Consider the following 20,372-nt stretch of genomic DNA (forward strand, 5'->3'; position numbering starts at 1 on the left):
AGTATACAAAGTATACAGCCCTGCACTTCTCTCTAAGAAATAAACAAAGTAAACCCCTGAACCCATTTTTAAGTCTACAGGAATATTTTTAAATAAGCATTTGCTTCTAGGGACTGGACAATCATTTAATTTGTCTTTTAAATTTAAATCAAAAGGTGGCGTAGTTAGCCAGAGAAGTTTCTTTTCTGGCTGTGTAATGCAATCCCACCCCAATTTTTTTAATAAAGGTGTTGGACTGGACTATATTTTTCCCTGTATACCTCCTGACTTGACATTAGACTATAACCAAAGTTGTTTGTTATTTTACTGAAATAATTCAAAAGTGATGGCATGTTTTTAAAACTTATTATATTTGGGTAAACAAGTTTGGTTCTTGGATCACTGGGTCAATCATGATGGTTTTACAGGGGGGTTACAGATTTTGTCCTATACCTTTTCCTTGCTATCCTTAAATAGTGGTTGATATTAAAACTCTTCCTCTGTGATTAAAAAGAGTAGGAAATGAGCAGTTGCATAAAAAATGATCGTGATAGTAATTATTTTTAAGTCGTCTATGTAACTTTCTTAATCCTCAAACATGGCTAAGCTACTGAAATAAAATTTTAGCTGTACAGTCCACAAACTAGGGAACACAGTTGAGTTCCTGTGTGACAGACTAGCCTAAATAAAATGAAATAACTTCGTGAAATAGGTTATAGATGACCCAATGCTCCCTAAACGTAATTCAGCTAGAAGTTAATGACAGATCACCTACTGCTTCGTATAACATACTTAAATTAGGTTACAGTCAAACATTTGCAATTTATTTGTCTGCCTTCTCCTTTTCCGCAAACTATGGTCTGCCCACATCTCTGGTTACTGGAGACTTTCTTGAACTAAAGTTTCTTGTTTCTTCACTTTCATTTTAAATAGGCAAAAATAAGTTCTATTAGCGAAAGGGTTATAATTCAATTGCTGTGTCATGATGCCACTAGTGTTATAAATAGCGTCAAGAGTTTAACAGTTTAGAAGCTTTTTTAATTTGCATCTTTTTCATAAGGACAATTCAGATTTCTGTTTTATACTAGCTTTAGAAACTTCAACCCTCTTGTTTTCAAGTGTTAAATTCTAATTAATAAAGGTGAATTGTTAGTCAGGGGAAATTAATGCAAGCCACCTTCTACAAAGGTAGGCCAGTGGCCTAGGGACTAGTATCCAATTTGTATTCCTGCCTGTAAGCATGATTTTCAAAGGATATTCTTTGATGCACTTAAGTTCTTTCATAATTTTCAGATCCTGTTAGGATGAAGCAGTAGAATAAAAATCACAAATTTCAGACTTTTTTTCCTCCTCTTTCTTTAGCGCTTCAGGCTCATTAAGTTAGTCACAGTCAATGTTTTATCTTCTCGTGGTGGTGTATGAACTACTTCTCAAATGAAAAGTGGATATGTGGGATAGTGATCATTTTCAGAAAGATGAGAAGGAGCACGAGCGAACTGAGTTATCTTGGGTTGGTTCAACACATGTCAGATTAGTACCCTTTGATACCACCATCAAGTAAACGTGAGATATTTCCTATACATACCAGTGTACCACCTCACTTCAAGCATCTTTTTCTCACTTCCTTTTGTTCTGCAGCCCATAGTTAAAGACACAACTTTTTGCTTTGGACACATAGGGTTACAGTTCTAGATTTATGGGTGAAGATCAATTGTTAACAATAAAGAAGTTTGAACAGGAAGTAAGGATGCTTCTTTTTAGAAAATGTTATAGTTACATGGCATGAAATCATGGATCTAAGCATGCTCATAATATTATGACTTCTACAATCACGTGGTTCTTGAACTAGGGAAGGAGAGTGATGTACTGGAATGACACTTTATATTCTGAGTGGCAGAGGAGAAAATGGGTCCTCAGAATAGAAAGAAAGTTTTAAAATATAGACAGCGGGATAGACAACAGAAGAGTTTGAAGATCAGGTGAGTATCTCCAAATGATGAAATAAGCAGGTCAGCTTACTGACTAGCTCCTTTCAAAAGGACAGTGCAAGTTACAGGAATGCAATATCGCTAACACTCTTAATTTACAGTTTTTTCTTTTAATTTTCTGCCAAATACAGTCTTATTTTCCTATGAGCATGGAAGTGAGTGAGAGAAATGCACCACACCAGAACCATCACACCCATTTTTGTCTGTTCCAAATGCAATAATTTTACAGCCTGCTGAATCCTAACAGGTGGTGCCAGGGAGTTAATTTGAGGGGGGCAGGAAAAGGGTGTGCATGTCTTACTACGCCATATGTTGCAAAGAAGGCAGTGGAGGAGTCTTCACTGCGCCTGCGGGGAGCTTTCTTTTTCATATTGATTTCCTGGACTTTGCTAGTTGACCTTGTCCTGGACTTTTATGTTCAATAATGCCCATTTTCATGATCCTTGACGAAATTGCAAAGAATTCAGAGCATTTTAATTTGAAAGGCAGGGTGGTGTCTACCTGAAGTGCCACTATTGCAACCAACTTGAACATATTTCAACATTTCTTCCATTTCTGGTAGAGAAGTGCCAGTGTTTCCATTACAGCGCTAGAGAGCTAAAGCAGAGTGGGGGGAAGCAGTTTTTAAAATATGGCACTCAGGTGCCAGCAGGTGTTTTGCAGAACTTTCTTGTCCATAATCCTGCAGGGCTGGGACGTGAACACAAATCCCCTGAGCCCTAGAGTTTCTCCACAGCTACTGGACAGATTAGTGTCTGTGGATTAAAGGAGGGCTTGTGTGTAAGACAGACCTGCCTTCACAGATCTCCGTCGAGACAAGTGCCAAGGCATATATCAGAATCTCACTGAAGATGATGAGACCTCAATGCACGCTTAAATGTCAGTATATGCTTACTCACTTTGCTGAACTGAGCCCTGTAGTAGTTCATTCAGTATTACAGAAGAGTTATCTCCTGACTCTTAATATCCTGTTCATTTTACTCTTATTGGGAGTGCCAGGAAGGGATTGCAGATTGACTGAGATGTTTCTTAAATTACATTTCAGCCATAAGTCTGACACTCACATGGAAGTGTTTTTTTGTCTTATCTCGTTTACCTCTACATATTGAAAGTAGATATTGAGCAGATTCCATTGAAAGATGAGTGACTTCCCTGTTTGTTGACCTTGACCAGATATTTTGATAAATCCTACTTTCCTTTTGATTTAGGTTTATTTTTGTATTTGTCTTATCATATTTTAAAAGTTTCTTTAAAAGGAATAAAATATATCTCCCTCTCTTCCCTGTCTTCTTTCTTTCCTCCTAGCACATTTATCACAACCAGTCCTCTGGCATGGTAGCTGATTTTGGTATTTTTTTCCCTACTCTTTCTCTGGTTTAGCTGAAATAGCCTAATAGTGACCTATTCCACTGTCCAAGGTGAGCATGAAAGTAAAACCTCTTGTTTCTTCAGCTGCCAAAACTTCTATGTTTTGCAAAACTGTTGCAGTACAGAAGGTTTTATGATTGAAGCAAATAGTAGGGGGTATTACTGAATGTCTTGACATTCATATTTATTACTTTTATCATGATCAAATTACTAGAAAACTACTAGTTTTCTGTACTGACATTATTAGTCTCTTGAACAAACTCTGGTATGTCAGTTCTTAATTGAGAATAGTGTCTATATTGTCATAGTGTAGACGTGATTGTTGTAAGAAACAGTAATCTGAGACGACAGGAAAATGTTTCGCTGAATACGATACACAGTAGATCATGCTCAAAGCCTTGCATGTTTTAGTTTCATGATGCATCTCCGTGAACTCAAGTCAGATTTTATATTTCGTGAGATGGTCTGAGGAGGTTTCTGGATGTAACTAGACAGAATATTTATTCTAATTATAAATGAGATTTTGAAATTATTCTCCCAACCCTACCCATGTGTGCAGCTTTGCTTTGCATTACAGAGTAGGCTTGGAGTGTGCAAATGGGATGCCTTTTTCATGAAACTAAACAGAAAGATGCACTCCAGGAACACACCAAGAACTCTGCAAAATCTTATGGGTATTCAGTTTATAAAAACAGGTTAGCACTATTTCAAAGTTAAACACAAAACACGTGTAACACTGTGGTTGAGTCCTTCTTACCAGCTCTTGATTCTGTGGATCCCCTCCTGCTGCTTGCTGATGTGGACATTACCTCTGACTCCACTGACGTACTTCAGTTCTGATTTTTTGGGAGCCAGAACTGGACAGATGTAATATTACAATGTATTCATGGTTTTTACAACTTCTGTGATCCATCTATAGAGACTAATATATTGTATAGGGTTCCAGAACTCTCTGAGTTTACTGCCTATTGATAGACAATCAGTGGAGCAAGTCAGCTGGAACGTTACGGCCACTTGCTATGCACAACATTTGACAGTGGCACTGAGAAACCTACTTCCACATATTATTCTTGTTAGGCCACTGTAGTGTTAAAATAACAATGCTCAGCAATAGAAGGAGCTGCAGAAGAGCTGTAGGATTGCCCCTGGCAAGAGGTTCTGAGTATGATCAGTTGTGTCACAGAGGATTTGTGCACTAGTGTACAGCGCTTAAGGCAGGGAGAGGTTCCTTCTCTGGCATAGCATCTATGAAAGCTAGACGTGGGGTGTAAGCCCAAGCAATTTCAGCATGCTGTACCTTTTTTTTTTTCTGTTTGACATTGCCTAACACCCTACATTTTAACACTCTTGGCTTAAGAACAAGTACAGGCCCTCTCCAGCAGTTGCCACCCATCATCGATGTGTGTGTGGGAAAAGATGAACTATATATTGTATTCAAAGGCCACCTGACATAAGTTTTCTGAGGCCAAAGAAGCAAGTTACAAGGCTGTGGGTCCCTGCCAGGAACTCCTCCGAGTATAGAAAAGTTTATAAAGTGGATCCTACTCTTCAGAACTGCTTGTTCCCAAGTGTTGAGGAGCATTGTGGTGGGGAAGTTCTTTGGTATCACAGGTGAGTAGACTGTGACTTGAGGTTGTTCAGCCTGGAGAGTAGAAGGCTCCTGGGAGACCTTATTGCAGCCTTCCAGTACTTAAAGGGTGCTCATAAGGAAGACAGGGACAAACTTTTTAGCAGGGCCTGTTGTGATGGGACAAGGGTTAACGGTTTTAAACTAAAAGACAGTGGATTCAGACTAGATACATGGAATAAAATTTTTACAATGAGGGTGGTGAAACCCTGGCGCAGACTGCTGAGAGAGGAGGTTGATGCCCCATCCCTGGAAACATTCAAGGTCAGGTTGAACGAGGCTCTGAGCAACCTGACTGAGTTGAAGATGTCCCTGTTCATTGCAGGGAGGTTAAACTAGATGATCTTTAAAGGTGCCTTCCAACCCAAACTATTATATGATTCATAAGTGATCCTGAATTTGTTATCTTGAACTTGGTGTGGATGCTGCAGAAATCAATATTACAGGAGGCACAAGGGTGCCTATGGAGAGGTAGGAGGCAGCAGCTATAAGACCCAAGTGGGGCGTCATGGGGAAGAACAACGCAGAGACAGCAACTCGGGGGTAGGATGAGAAGGCAGCGGCCTGGACAAGGGTCCCGAGGAGGCAAGTGGAAAAGAAAGCAGCACTGGAGAGGTCTGGCTAGATTGCAAATGGAAAAAAAAATCGTTAGGTTATGAATCCTCTGCAATGATGGGCCCATCCCCTCAATCACATAGGAGTTTAGTCACTGGTTAGGGAATGCAAACAAGCGTTACCATTTCAGTCTTATATTGAGTGAGCTCACTCGCTAGCTGTCACTCACTGGCACTGGCCAACGTCTGGGCGGGCAATGCCCAGGCATTTTTCTAAAAGCATTAAGATCAGATGTTAAAAATATTTCTGCTTGTGCGAGAATACCACATCTCATTTTTTGCCACTGTCCTGCCCACGAGCTCTCTGTATACTGTGAAGGAGATGAGTAGCTGGTAGGAGATTCCCTCAGAAACCATGCCATAACAAATATTTAGATAGTTTAAATTAAGAAAATAACACTAAAAGTGGCTTTTTAAATAAAGTTTTGGTTTTTGACAAGTGTATACTTTGAAAGAAACTTCTGTTGTAGGTGGGATCTTCCATCCCTATGTCATTTGAATCACTGGCCTTTTTTCCACATTTTGCCAGAATATCTGCTTCTAACTGCTGTCAGGGGCTGGACACTGGACTGAATGTCCCAGGGTTCTTGCTGTGCATGCTTCTGTCATCACAACAAGAATATTTACTGGTAGCACTGTAATGGAGTCTGATTTTCATCATTCTAGATTACTTAAAATTCAACCAAATCTAAAGGACACTATGAATACGCTCTGTATTGTACCTTAGAGCATCCAGCCATGGTGGGAAATGGATTTATTTTTTAAGCTATTAATAAAGCAAAGTTGATAGTCGTGGTTCACAAGCACGGGGTTAGAAATATGACAATAAAGTGTACCTATGCAAAAGGAAGGGCAGGAGATGCATAGCTAAGAGTTACTGAATATTTTGAAGAAGTTCAGAGTTTGCTCAGACAGTCAATTTTTTAAATATATTTTTGCTTTTAATTATACTCATTAATCACCTAAAATGAGGTATTTTCAAATAGAAATATACAACTACTGGAATGACTTGAACAGTTACATGAGCTGCTTGATTTTGCAAACTAATTATTGACTAAGAGAAGGCTATATATAGACATTCATCTTAACTGTAAAAGATGTCATAGAAGAGAAAGGTGATAAAGAATTGTTATATAAATATATTTAAGTGATAATAGCAATAAAACTGAAAACTGTCACTAAACTGTTCTCCTGATCTTTGAAAAGTAGCTTTTATATTTCCAGTGTAGCTGTCAGAAATATTCTCATTATTAAAATATAGGTATTTATTACTTTCACATTTCTGATTATATTTCTTTCAGCTTTAAGCATTTGGTATAATATTAATAATCATTAGGGGAAGGATTTTTCAAGGAGGCCTAGATGGGTGTTGTGCTGAATGCAATGGAAACCTGAATGGGAAGCAAAATTACTGATAGGGATTCCTGTGACCCTCTGTAGAAGTTAATGAACTATAGTCCCAGGAGAGATGGCACAGAATGATCTGGTGAAGCAGTATGGCAGTTTGGTCTATTCTTTTGAGTCACTTGACTATTGCATGTATTGAGAGTATCATTATGAATCTGTAAGGTAAAAATGACTCTCTTCACCCATCTTCCATGAGGAATTGCACCCGTTAGCTGTTCAAAGGTTCCCCACCAAGTTGTACGCAGGCAGAAAGTAGGCTTTTTGGGACAATGTCAGACTCTCAGTGAAATGGATTTTTTTCTTTTTTTTCAATTTTCCCTCAAACTGACATTTTAGAAACCTTGATTCTGAGAATCCTGACACATTGTTTTGGGGTGATTTCCTTTAGGAGATGCTCACAGCTGTTCAGTGTAATTAAGATGGAATATGCCACATATGAATTTTCAGAAAGATGTAAGCTGGTATCAGCACTGAATTACACACAATGAATCACCTGGGGGCTCTGTAGCAATGGCAAGTGTGGTACAGGGCCTATGTCAACACGTAGCTGCCTGCAGAAGAAGATGTAGACACATACAAGGTCACTTTCTTTACAAGATGTGGGCTCATCCCCCGTGGAAACAGACATGTAACTACAGACCTTGGGCTAGCTACAAAATGTTTAGGATATCAGCAATCTGATCTTGTTAAAGATGTCCCTGCTCACTTCAGGGGCATTGGGCTAGATGACCTCTAAATGTCCCTTCCAGCCTAAAGCGTTCTATGATGATTCTATAGTTCTATGATTCTCAATGAACTCAGTAACTATATTACTAAGTAGAAGAGAGCTAATGAGCATGCTCAAGTACTCGACTCCTGATATTCCATATTGCGAAATTGTTAGTTTTGGTGCTTTGCTGTATTTTGGGGTGCTCCCAAGCTCTTTCAAGAGAGGTCATAGGCATGGCTTGAAGGATTGTTCACTCCAAGGACTCTTTCCAAGAGGAAGCACAGGTGAGACTGCATCGGGGAAGATTACTTGCAGCCTACAGCCAGTCCTCTGGGCTATATCTTAAAAAATGTCCCACCCCTGTCCCTGGGTTTTACACAGTATTTGAAAGCCTGCCACACATCTCCTCAGTGTCTTTTGATAAAAATGTCAGTTTAGTAGCAACACAGACATGAGCCTCTCTTAATCACTTTTTCTTGGAACCAAGGATCATGCTAAGAAATGGATGTATTTAGCATAGTAGATGTAGTATAAGGGTCTTGGTCATGATTCCACAATGAGGAGCTTGAAAAATCTGGCAAACTGGGCAGAGACCATGATAGCTCTGTCAGGCTTGGTTCTTCTGGACCTACTACCAGCACACCTGTGACAGTCCACATAGACTATGCCCAGGTATACTGTGTTAGAGCTCCAAGCCCAAATCTATAAGAAACTTGCCTTGGACTCAACAAAAGGCAAGACACCCAGTGTCCAGCACATAGTGGTGCTCCACCCTTGAATACTTCCCACCAGCTTAGGTATATCCACTTACGCTTCATTAACTACGAATACTGCAGGTAAGATAGAACTTTAAATTCAGTGGATTAAAAGGTTACATACCTACAAAGGCATTTAAATTGGTAATACATGCTTGTCTACCACCTTGTAAGACTGGTGTATAGCTTATAACAACCACCTGTTGAAGTATGTTGTTAAAGCACGTTAGTTCTGGCACTTACACCATTTCTGAGAGGTATTGTCAGCTGGCAGTGAGCTTTCTTGAAACTCTTACATATCCCAGGGATATCCCAGTTTATATTAACATAGTCCCATAACAGGATAATCACCTCCATAAAACACTTAGAAAACAGTTGCTGCCAGAGAGGGGTCCATGGCCTCGATTTAGGACAGGGAGCAGGAATTCTTTATTTCTATTCCTGGCTCTCACAGAGAGTTTCTGTTCTCACCTGGGGCAAATTGTGCCTTGCGTCTCTTCCTAGAAAATCAAGTTGGTAGTACCTGCCTCAGAGGACTACTAAGAATTAGTAATTATTGCATGTATGCAGTACTGAAATGAAATGAACAGTGTTAAGTACAATGCATCTTTGGTGTTAAGGACCAATATAAAGCCATGGTGAGACTAAAATAGGGGAGGATATAAGTAAAAATGGAATAGTATTAGTGAAAATCAAAGCATTTCTTCCTCCCTTATTGCTGTCCATCCCTTCCCCCACAGTATTTATTTCAGGTGTGCCTTGAAATACTATTATTTATCTTTTTACAAATTACTTCCTCCAGGACTGAGCTTTCACATCCCCATTTTTGCCCACAGTGAATTGTTATGGTTGAATTCCAACTCCCTGGAAAAGGGAGTTTGAAAAGAAAATGCTGACAGGCTCTTATCTCCTCCCGCCCAAGAAGTGCTACTATCAACTAATTTATTATATACGGTTGTTGTAGGGGAGAAGCACTTCCCAGAGCTCTGGTTATTTGAGTTTTTATTTTGCAAAGATGGTTTAAAAGTAGTCATAGGATGATGCAAGAGGCAGGAAGCAGACAAACAGAGGAACATAAACCTGTTGCAAGGAGGCAAATCAGTAAGTGCATCACAGAAATTCTGTGAGTGTTCAGGAATTCTGGTTAGGCTGATCACTAGGAGGGACATTCAGCCCGGTTCTGAGGGCTATATGGTGCTCTCAAACTACACGTTAAATCCCAGATTCTGCAGTCTATCATAAATTAAGTAAAACGCTATAGAGTCCCATTGAATCCAGGACATGGATTAAATCTGCAGAGCTGTGACTGAAGGTTTTTCAGTACTGTTAGTGACAGGGTTTTGCACTGTACCGATAAAATAAATAAAATTCATACTTTAAGATAAACAAAATTTATACTTTTCCCACTCATTACATTGTGTTAGTGCTTGCACTTGGATTTCTGCTCCTTGGCTTAAGTAAGATACTAAATTAGCTGGGTAGGAACTAAAAACTTGACAGCATAAGAAAGCTTAGTACATTTTTGCACTAGCAAATTTAACTAAGGGCTGATATTCCATACCACAGTAGTCTGGGATACAAAATAACAAGGACAATATGTTTTCATAAGACAAAGTTTGGTGGTACATTTTGAAACGTGTCTTCTTTGCCAGAACAATTAAGAAAACTCAGGGGAGGAGGCGGAGTACAGAGGAGGGAGAAGGTGATGACCTAGAAAATGTGCTGGTGGATCTAATTTTGTGTGTATCTGCGTATTACAGACGAGCCTGTTGCACCTCTTCCCATAAAGCCCTGGTGTTTTGCACTCTTTACTATATGCATCAACCCCCACGTGAGTTTCAGGCATGCAGCTTTAACTTCCCAGCATTAAGGACATGTCTTTCCAGTGTCTTGAAGTTCATAGCCTGGAAAGAAGTTGAAAGCTAACAGAAACAGAGGGAAGTGAGACTTTGTGAGACAAACCTTCAGAGGATTGCAAGATCTGGTTATGAAGAAGCAGCTTTTGTGTTAAAAGTGTTATTGTTTTAGGGCTGCTGAGCTTCACGCTTGCTTCCTCAAGTCAGGAACAGCTGTAGGGACAGAGGAGCATCGTCCCCTCACAGAGCTGGGAGTTGAACCTCAGGCTATTGCATCTTGTGCTGGAGCTGGCTTCCTAAAACGGAGGCTTAATTTGCTGCCTACAATTGCCTAATCTGTATGGATCCGATGTATAAATCTCTTACTGGTGCTGGATTGCGGCACCTTTTCACAGAACATTAGCAACTACTACTCTCCTGTGTAACTGGAATAAAAATGTTCAGTGTGCTGAGCAAGAGAAACAGAGCTGCGCTCAAACTAATTCACATTCAGTGTGCAAACACCAGCTATTTCTTGACTGTTTGTGTTCACCAGGAGAGATAGCGTAGGGCTCCATGAGTTAATAAAGTTTCTGTTATTAAATGAGAATTAGTTGTTCTGTAGTCTGATGATTTTTGTTCTGCTGTCTTCAGTTTATTCACAAAACAAAGGAGCCTAGATAGGAAAGGGTCAGCTCACATTAGAAGAATGTGTGCAAAGTAATCACAGAATCAGAGAAATGTTGATTGGAAAGCACCTCTATAAATCACCTCATCCAAATTTCACTGAAAGCAGGAGAAATGAGAGGTGATATAGCATGGAGTCATGCACCTCACTTTGCAGGAGAAACAATTTGGTTTTTAAGCAGTGCCAGGCAAAATATGCCTTCAGCTAAATCAGAAGGAAATCTGGGAAGCATAATCCAGCATTTAACACAAGACAAAGGAGGTTAAATCTTCTATGGTGTTACTCCTTGTTCTTCCCTTGATCTAATAGAAGATGTGAAGAGTCGATCTGGCCACTTTCAATAAAATCGGGAGTGTTGCCAGGGGCTGGGATGGTGGGGGCTGCTGTTACAAGGGTAGGATTTCACCTTTTGTGCTTCAGTTTCTCTGTTAGGAAAAAAAGTTCCGGTAGAGTTTGTGAGGCTCTAAGGTCAAGATCCTCAAAAGTACTTGCGTACCAGCCCCCTTGGCTTTTGATGGCAATTAAGCACCTTCTAAGGATCTGACCACGTGGTACGTCTCTTCCTCCAGTGCTTCATTTATTCAGCCCTGTGCCTTATCTCCTACTTTGCCTTGCTTTACTTCTCAAATATGTGTATGTGCTTTCTTTGCTGTTGCTGGCTCCTGCTTAAAATTCACCGTTAGACCCCAGGTCACTGGATGTGGTTGAGAAGGCAAATGAAGTTAACAGAACATTTCTAGACTAAATGGCAGACAGGTGTAGGGAAACGTGTCCATACCTTCTCACATACATGTACATATACACAAACAGGGCACTAAACTCTGCACTTACCTGGTGCCTTAGCGATATTCCCACTCATAAATTCTGAAAATTTAGTGACTGTAGGCCTTGGGTGAGATGGTGGGTGGGAGAAGTGGAATGTCTGTTTAAGGCTGTAAAGCTGCGTTTGAAAGTGTCAAAAATGTTTGTGATACAGAGGTCTGTTTGCCTTATATAGAAAATGCATGTTGACACATCCCTGAAATTTCTTATGCAAGAGTGAGAAGTCAAACAGGGCTTTGAATGGTACAGTAAATAATAACATGATTAGTTGTCAAAAACTCTAATAAGTTAAATCCTGCCAATGTATTTAAAGTATTTATTTCTTGAGAAGGCTTTAACTCCTTGAATTAAGAGCAACTAAAATTAAAATAAACCAAGAATGGGAAAGGGAGCAGATTCTGCTTTGAATTTCCTACAGAATTTATTCCCCTAGGTAGATGGTGAGAAATTGATGCAGAGACCAAAATAAGACTGATAAAGCATATTGTAATGAAATATCTCTGTATTAGTAATTCCAGATTTGGCTAAACCACATAAATGACTGATGTAAAGACCAAGGCATGGCACTTGAGAAGACGGCTATCCTTTAGTGTAGTTTAGCTTCAGAAATTAGGATTAGAGCTTTTTATTAGAAATGTTTATGTGCAAAATTTTCTCAGACCTTGGTTAGAGTTCATGCCAAAATAAATTTGGTTATTTGGTCTGAAAATATTGCTGCCCTTTTAAAGGGTGCAAAGCCCTAGAAGACTGGATTCTCTTGCTTTTCCTATCATACATAGATTAGCTTAACAAAAGCTCCACAAAGCATCACGTGAGTATAAAGTACGACACTACGTGTGGTCCATTGGAATCTCTTGGATTTTAGTTGGACCTGGGGCCAACAGGTTTTGGCACAAAATCTGCCAGAGAACTAACGTTAGTCCTGCATTAGATGGCTTTTTTGAGTACAAGTCAAGGCATGCGAAACTGATAAATTACAGTAAACACAGAATTTCTTTGATGTTCCTTAGCTGTTATATTGTTATTTTCTGCATGTGAATAAAAGCTCTGGTAATCTCCATTCACCAACTGCAAGGCAAAATTCATTTTCCTAATGTGACTAATACGGAATGGTTTCTTTTCATCTAAAAGGCTAGTGTGTACCGCAAAGAACAAGAAAATAATGAAGCTGTACCTGTTCAAAAGAGAAAGTGCTAAAACCCAGAAAGAGCTGAATAGTTTTTGGACTTGTTACTCTGCAAATTACATTTTCTGTGTGTGAAGTTTTGAAAATGAAATTAATTTCTCCCCTTTATAATAAAGTTCTTGAGCCTACAGTGTGCAAGCAAAACAGTTCTACATCCAACACATGCCTATATAATGATTAAAGTTACAGTGCCATTCCCAAAGAAGAAAGACCTTGCAGGCACCTATCATATGTACAGGATAGCAAGTGAGATCTCAAAAGAAATGCAAAGTATTTTTATTTTTTTCAGTGTGTTATCACTACACGTTAAACGCCATAAATATGAGCAGAGACCCCCAGAGACACCTGAGGACTTGGCAACTTTGTGGTTGGAAACAACCAGTCTTCAGGTGGTGGTGGCCTTCTGGCTGTGTTTGCCACCAATTACAGCTGTTTTCATCTCTTCTTTGATAACCTGTTGGCCTTGCCTGCGGAGTTGATATAAACAACCATTTAGAAGCTTGCCGCTGAGCTCCCACTTGACCCTGAAGAAGCGTGTAGACTGCTTAGAGACATGTTACTTGCTGCTGTTCCCTTCTCCCACATGCACCATTGTGCTTGGCTGTTGTCTGCAAAGACCAGTTTCAGGTGCAATCCCACAACAGAAAACACATTTTAGAATAAATGTACCTTGAAAAACTGACAAGTGAAAAAGACTCTGAAGTTTTTAAGGAGCTCTGTAATTGTTGTTGTACTTTTTCGATCTGAATCTCTGCCTTCTAAAAAATTCTTGTGTATTGAGAACTTATAGTCTTAGGGCAAAACTCGGCTGAGCTGCTTGATATGTGTGCTGGGAATGCCTCTGGAAAAGGGCTATCCATCTCTTTGTTGAATATGTAGTATGGGTTGAACTAAGGGAAGGCAGAAAATCTTGTCTTTTGGGTCTTGGTGACCGTTCCTTGCATCTTCCAGCCTCTCATTGTCAGTGCAGGTGAGCATTGAAGAGAGAGCTCTGTTTAGGCTACCCAGCTCTTTCAATCCACAAGTTCTGAACTTTTGAGACTTTAGGAACAAAGCCAAAAAGTAGTTTTTTTCTCTTCACTTACCAAGAGAGGGTTTGACTTACCTAGAAATAAGATATCTGTACTGTTCTTCTCAGAAAATTCTTTGGAAAGCCTCGTATGAGTAGAGCAGAGACAGGGCCATCTTCAGTGGGCATTCTATGGAGGGAGAAGTATGAAACTGCGGAAATATTTCTAGTTTGGATTAAGCTTCCCTTTATTTCAGTTGAGATTTTTATTGGATTCCAACATTTGGTACAAACTTCTCAATGACGAGCTTAAGGTCTAGGTTTTCCTCTTGGAATTTCTTCTCCATGGGATGTTTTTCTTGTATTTGAAAAGACAACCATGGATAACAGAAATAAAATTAGAAAATACCTGGTGTAGCCGTTGTATGTGGGTGTTTCCTTTGGCTTTGTTTTGTTTTCCTGGCTTGAGAAACAGTACCTCTCTTCTTTTATCTTAAAAAAAGAAAAAAAAAATTGCCAACAGCTTGAATATGTGCTTTGCTGTTGCACTTTCTAGAGATGCAGCATACCGGTTTCAAAATAATTGGGTCCTCTTCTCTAGAAATGTATTTGCAATGTATTTGAAAATCCAAGAAATCAGTGACATCCTTCTATCTTCCTCCTATGATGGAGTACTAACCTCTCCCCTCGAACATCCACTTGATTTTTCAAGGGCTTCAATTTGATACTCAAAAGCTGTAAAGCCATTGATTGTTGTTTGACTTACTGTGAGTAAAATAATATTTGTTTTTATTGTATCTTTCAAATTGACTGAGCTAAGCAGTGATGTGTGGCTGTTTACTCTTCTTCTGTATAAAATGTTAACCCTTGCCTCCAGGAGAGATTAAAGCTCTGATTTCTTCTGTTCCTTGCCCTGCCACAGAATTCTGTTGTGGCTTCAGTATATGACCTGTTACTCTATATACAGGCCAAGTATTGTATTATTCAATGCCACTACCTAGTCCTATTTCCAGTACCATGACTGATGCTTGCAGACAATTCAGTTTTGTGCTGATTTCACCAAAAGCAGTAGCAGTGTTGCCGTTGTGTGGGCACCCCGCTGGGGTTGCAATGAGCAGGCAATCTACTCAGAAATATTCTTAGACTACAGTCAGTGACAGAGGTAAGAACAAAGCAAACACAAAGCTAAGTGAAGAGGTCCAAACTACACTTTTTTTCTCCAAAGTTCCTAGGATTAAGTATCTCCACTACTAAAAATATTGCTGATTATCCTGTTAAGGGAAAAATGTTAATATACAAGATCTAATTACCTCTGTCTAAGCTGATACGCCTACAGCACCTTTTACATAACCCAAACACTTGAGTCCCAATTACACAATTATATTTCAATGTGTATTAAGTGCTATTCCTTTAGGGAGGAGACTTATACTGAATATTTTAACTAAACTTCTTCCTCAATGCAGACCTGTATGCTGCGGTCTCCTTTCATTACAACACCAAAGACTTGGTTTTTCTCAGTTCCTTTCCCCTTGCAAACACAAGCTGGCTCTTCAGAAAGAACATTTTCCATGTCTGCAGCCCTGACAGCAGTATCTGTACATGTATGTCAACTGAAGGCTACGAAACTAATGTTTGTGGAGTCAGTAGTGGCACTGTTACTGCAATTAGATCAATATTATTTGCACAGTGTGAGTGTCCTCTGTTTTGCATGCAACCTATGGCAAGGTCCAAGCCTCTACAGGAAGCAACATGTTCAAAGAAGGAGGAAAGGCTGCTGCTTTTTTTAATATTATGCCTTGCTCTAGAGAGCTATAGCACAAAATATTGAGTTTCCCCTTTCAGTAAAGACAGATGACTCCAATGACCGTTCTTCTTTTCTGGTACATTCATGCAACTTCTGTAAGGCACAAAAACCCTCATCTGGAAAGAGGACTTGTTTAGCAAGTTTATTTACTGCATAGCTCCAATTGTTAACATCAATGAGGTTTGTAGGTCACCTCTTCTGAAAACACAGAGTCTAAGTTTAGAGTGAGGAACCTGAGTGTATTCCTACACTCACAGCTAATTCAAGTTTTCTGAACATCCAGGCAAAGTTGGGACTTGGCTTGAAAGAGTGTCAGAGAAGAAAAGGAAACAGCCAAGAAAGAGGCCCCATCTAGAGTACTCTGTCCAGTTCTGGGCTCCCCACTGCAAGAAAGATGAGGAGCTACTGGAGAGAGTCCGGAGGAGGGCTACGAGGATGAGGAGGGGACTGGAGTATTTCTCCTACGAGGAGAGGCTGAGGGAGCTGGGCTTGTTTAGCCTGAAGAAGAGAAGGCTGCGAGGGGACCCAATAAATGTTTATAAATATCTGAAGGGTGGGTGTCAGGAGGATGGGGCCAGACTCTTTTCAGTGGTGCCCAGTGACAGGACAAGGGGCAATGGGCACAAACTGCAGCAGAGGAAGTTCCGTCTGAACATGAGGAAGAACTTCTTCCCTCTGAGGGTGATGGAGCACTGGAGCAGGCTGCCCAGGGAGGTTGTGGAGTCTCCTTCTCTGGAGATATTCAAGACCTGCCTGGACAGGGTCCTGTGCAGCCTGCTGTAGGTGACCCTGCTTTGGCAGGAGGATTGGACTAGATGACCCACAGAGGTTCCTTCCAGCCCTGAACATTCTGTAATTCTGTGATTCTGTGAAGAGTGAGTGAAGGGCATCGCTGGTGAGCATGGCTGGCAACTGCTTATGTTCCTCCTGGTGGATTAAATGCCTGTGGGGGAAAGACTGCTAGTAGACAGGAGGAATCACAGAATCACAGAATCACAAAATGGTAGGGGTTGGAAGGGACCTCTGTGGGTCATCTAGTCCAACCCTCCTGCCGAAGCAGAGTCACCTACAGCAGGCTGCACAGGACCCTGTCCAGGCAGGTCTTGAATATCACCAGAGAAGGAGACTCCACAACCTCCCTGGGCAGCCTGTTCCAGTGCTCCGTCACCCTCAGAGGGAAGAAGTTCTTCCTCATGTTCAGACGGAACTTCCTGTGCCTCAGTTTGTGCCCATTGCCCCTTGTCCTGTCACTGGGCACCACTGAAAAGAGTCTGGCCCCATCCTCCTGACACCCACCCTTCAGATATTTATAAGCATTTATTAGGTCCCCTCGCAGCCTTCTCTTCTTCAGGCTGAACAAGCCCAGCTCCCTCAGCCTCTCCTCATAGGAGAGATGCTCCAGTCCCCTCACCATCCTTGTAGCCCTCCGCTGGACTCTCTCCAGTAGCAATTCATCTTTCTTGAACTGGGGAGCCCAGAACTGGACACAGTACTCCAGATGAGGCCTCACCAGGGCAGTGTAGAGGGGAAGGAGAACCTCCCTCGTCCTGCTGGCCACACTCTTCTTGATGCACCCCAGGATCCCATTGGCCTTCTTGGCATCCAGGGCACACTGCTGGCTCATGGTTAAACTGTCGTCCACCAGGACACCCAGGTCCCTCCCCACAGAACTGCTCTCCAGCAGGTCCGCCCCAAGCCTGTACTGATGCATGGGTCATGAATCAGGTCCCAGAAGTGTTCTGCTTCTTCCCATTCGGTGTGAGCCTATTCCAAAAGCTGCTACAGCCTACGGTGCAATCACATAGCTTTGTGCTGAGTTCAGTGCTTCTGTTGAGGTTACCTTGTCAGCAACTGAACCACCTGGTTTAAAACTGATGCAGCTATTTCTATAGTCTACCTTAGTCATTCCTACCCAGTGACTTCAATTTAAAACACCCCCTACCTAGAAAACCAAGTTTTGGAAAGTTGTTGCATTGGTCTGTACCCATCAGATAAACTGAGTTCCTATCTAAAGAAAAAGTGAACATGATTAATTACAAAGTGAAACTGAATTATTGAAACATTAGACTTGTGTTATTTTAATTGTACAAAACCAAAAAATCTGGAGGTAAAGTTCCCATGGCAACCTTAGCTCTGTCTCTGTGTGCAGTGGATGTGTGTGTATGTTTGTGTAAAACAGGATCATTCATTATCATGGTTAGAGTCATTTAGGAGTTGCTGATCAGGAAGATGTTAATCAGACCAGAAATCACATCTTTAGAAGTGATTTATTTTTGCTATTTGTCTAGCCAAGTGTTGCAATGTACAGGAGATTTCTGTCCAGTTTTATAAGTATTCATGCTAAAACATAATGCCTGAACAATCCATATCTTGTTATAAATCTGAGCTATCATTTTTCAAATTTAGTGACAATAGTGATAGACACCCTGCAGTCCTGAATCCCGTGAGCCACTACGATGACATTGGCACCCATTTTTTTCAGCTGAACTCATTAGTATGAAACATTTGATTACACATTGCATTTCAATGATAGCACTTAATACTGCACAGAAATTTCACCCATAAAGTTTTTTTTTTTAACAAGTTAGGAATCATTTACCTATCCATTAAGGATGATGGAGGATGCAGTGGTCTGGTGATGTAGCAGAATTGTCTCCAGTCCTCACATATCACCTGAAGGAACAGTGTTTCCAGCAGACATTCCCACATGACTTTCCCTTAATCACTTTGTCTCCATCTCCCACCTTGCCCATGTTCAATTCTTCCAAAATGTACGTCAGCCATGAGAAAGTGTCTCATAAATGAAAGTCTTAGCAGAGCAAGAGGATGGATGATCAGGGTGAGAGAGGTGTTTAGTGCTGATGTGGGGAGAGACTGACAGCTGTAAGAAATTTGAGCAATTTTGTGCTGGCAGAGTGAATTAGAGAAAGTTTTGTGAAAGAAACCCACATATTATACTCTTGCGAAATGTGTCTAGAGGGTGAAGACATTAAAGGGTACTATTCATTTTTATTACTGTCATGAGATTCAGTGAATGGCATGTTCGTGGTAGTGAGCGTTACAAGTGTTATGTAAAGTACTTTTCCAAACTACAGCTTCTTTTTTTCTTGTGGTTGCCCTGAAACTCTATTTTCAGTGACGTAATTCTTCAGGGTAGTGGCTCAGAAAGAGGACTAATACTTTACAGGAAGAACTGCGGGTATATCACTTTTTGTATACATATAAATACTCATCCCTGCATCTACTGAATATGACCATATTCACACTGAGCTGTTGTATATACTCAACAGAGATAATATTATATATACATAACATAAGCACAGTACATGTATAAATATATTCTGAGCAGACTCACAGAATAATATGAAGATTTGCAGGCTTCTAGAATCCCGAAGATATAAAACTAAAGATGGAAGAAATAAGAGTTCACTGCATTTAAGAGCTGCGAGTATATAAGTGAGATGCAAGTATTAGCTCACCAAGAATTCATCTAAAGAAAATTGAGAAATATAAAGAAAGGAACTTCATAAAATTTCTATTCTGTTGTCATTAGGGGGATTAACTGTTAGAACAGTTAAATCTGGGAATGTTTTTAAACAGGGAGTCTCCTTTAAATATAGGAAAGCTGGACCTACTGAAGTAGAGCAATTATTTCTGTTCTTTAAATACACATTTTTTTCCTGTGAGTCATGAGGTCAAAGTCTAATACTTAGCATCCTACTAAAATTAAACAGCATAAAGATTTCCTGCCAATGTATTTCTGAATTGGTATATTTTATTTGTTTTGATATAGCACAAAAGCCAAAATGTGTATTTATGCCCCTGAAGGCACTCAAAAATGCATCATAGTTATGCTCCCCAAATGCCTTTCATTATAATTGCAGTAACATTCACTATATTTTTTGAGAAAGACAGGTTTGAAATTAAAATCTGGTAGGATATATCTGAAACAAGTTTCATGACAGACCTCCTTTACATTAGTCCTCTCTGAGATAACCAGTGAATGCCTCTGTGTTCATGTCAGTATGAGACAGTCTTTGGGTCATGGGGGGGTGACATCAGATTTATTTGGTTATTCCCAGCTAGCTGAAACCCGGCATAATCTAAAGGAGACCTCTTGCAAGTGCTATCAGAACTAAGGGACCGCTGAGCATGATTCGTACAAGGGGTTAAAAGGAACAGAGAAAATACACAGAAGAGGAGAGTGAAACACTTCAAAACCAGCCTCACCAGGGCTGAAATTCTCCATGAAGGTGGAAGACAATGAAAGCAACACCACTCTAGTTTTGCAAGCAGTGAATGCCAGCAAAGGGCAGCTTCTTTTCTTCGAATCACTGGTCTGAAATCCTTGATAGGTTTGACAGTTTTTGTTGCTTCAGTCAAAAACACTATAAAACTGAAGTAAAGAGGGATGAGGAGTGCTCTCTACCCTATAAGCATGAAATATCAATAGAGGTTGTAATCAGGGATACAAAAGGTTGAGGAAATTCTGTGAGTAAAGAGCCATTGGGCACTGCTGGGGTGTTGAGTCTCCAGTAAGAGATCATGTTGGTTACATGTGCACTGAGATGTAAGCACCCT

The 20,372-nt window shown here is 40.3% G+C and overlaps 1 protein-coding gene across 19 annotated transcripts in view; it reads left to right on the forward strand.

Annotated features, from left to right (window-relative positions):
• Nucleotides 1–20,372, forward strand: part of DLG2 (discs large MAGUK scaffold protein 2) — a 1,094,951-nt gene that overhangs the window by 398,590 nt on the left and 675,989 nt on the right. The window lies entirely within an intron of this gene.

The sequence above is a fragment of the Opisthocomus hoazin genome, chromosome 1, assembly GCF_030867145.1.
Source record: "Opisthocomus hoazin isolate bOpiHoa1 chromosome 1, bOpiHoa1.hap1, whole genome shotgun sequence".
NCBI lineage: Eukaryota > Metazoa > Chordata > Aves > Opisthocomiformes > Opisthocomidae > Opisthocomus > Opisthocomus hoazin.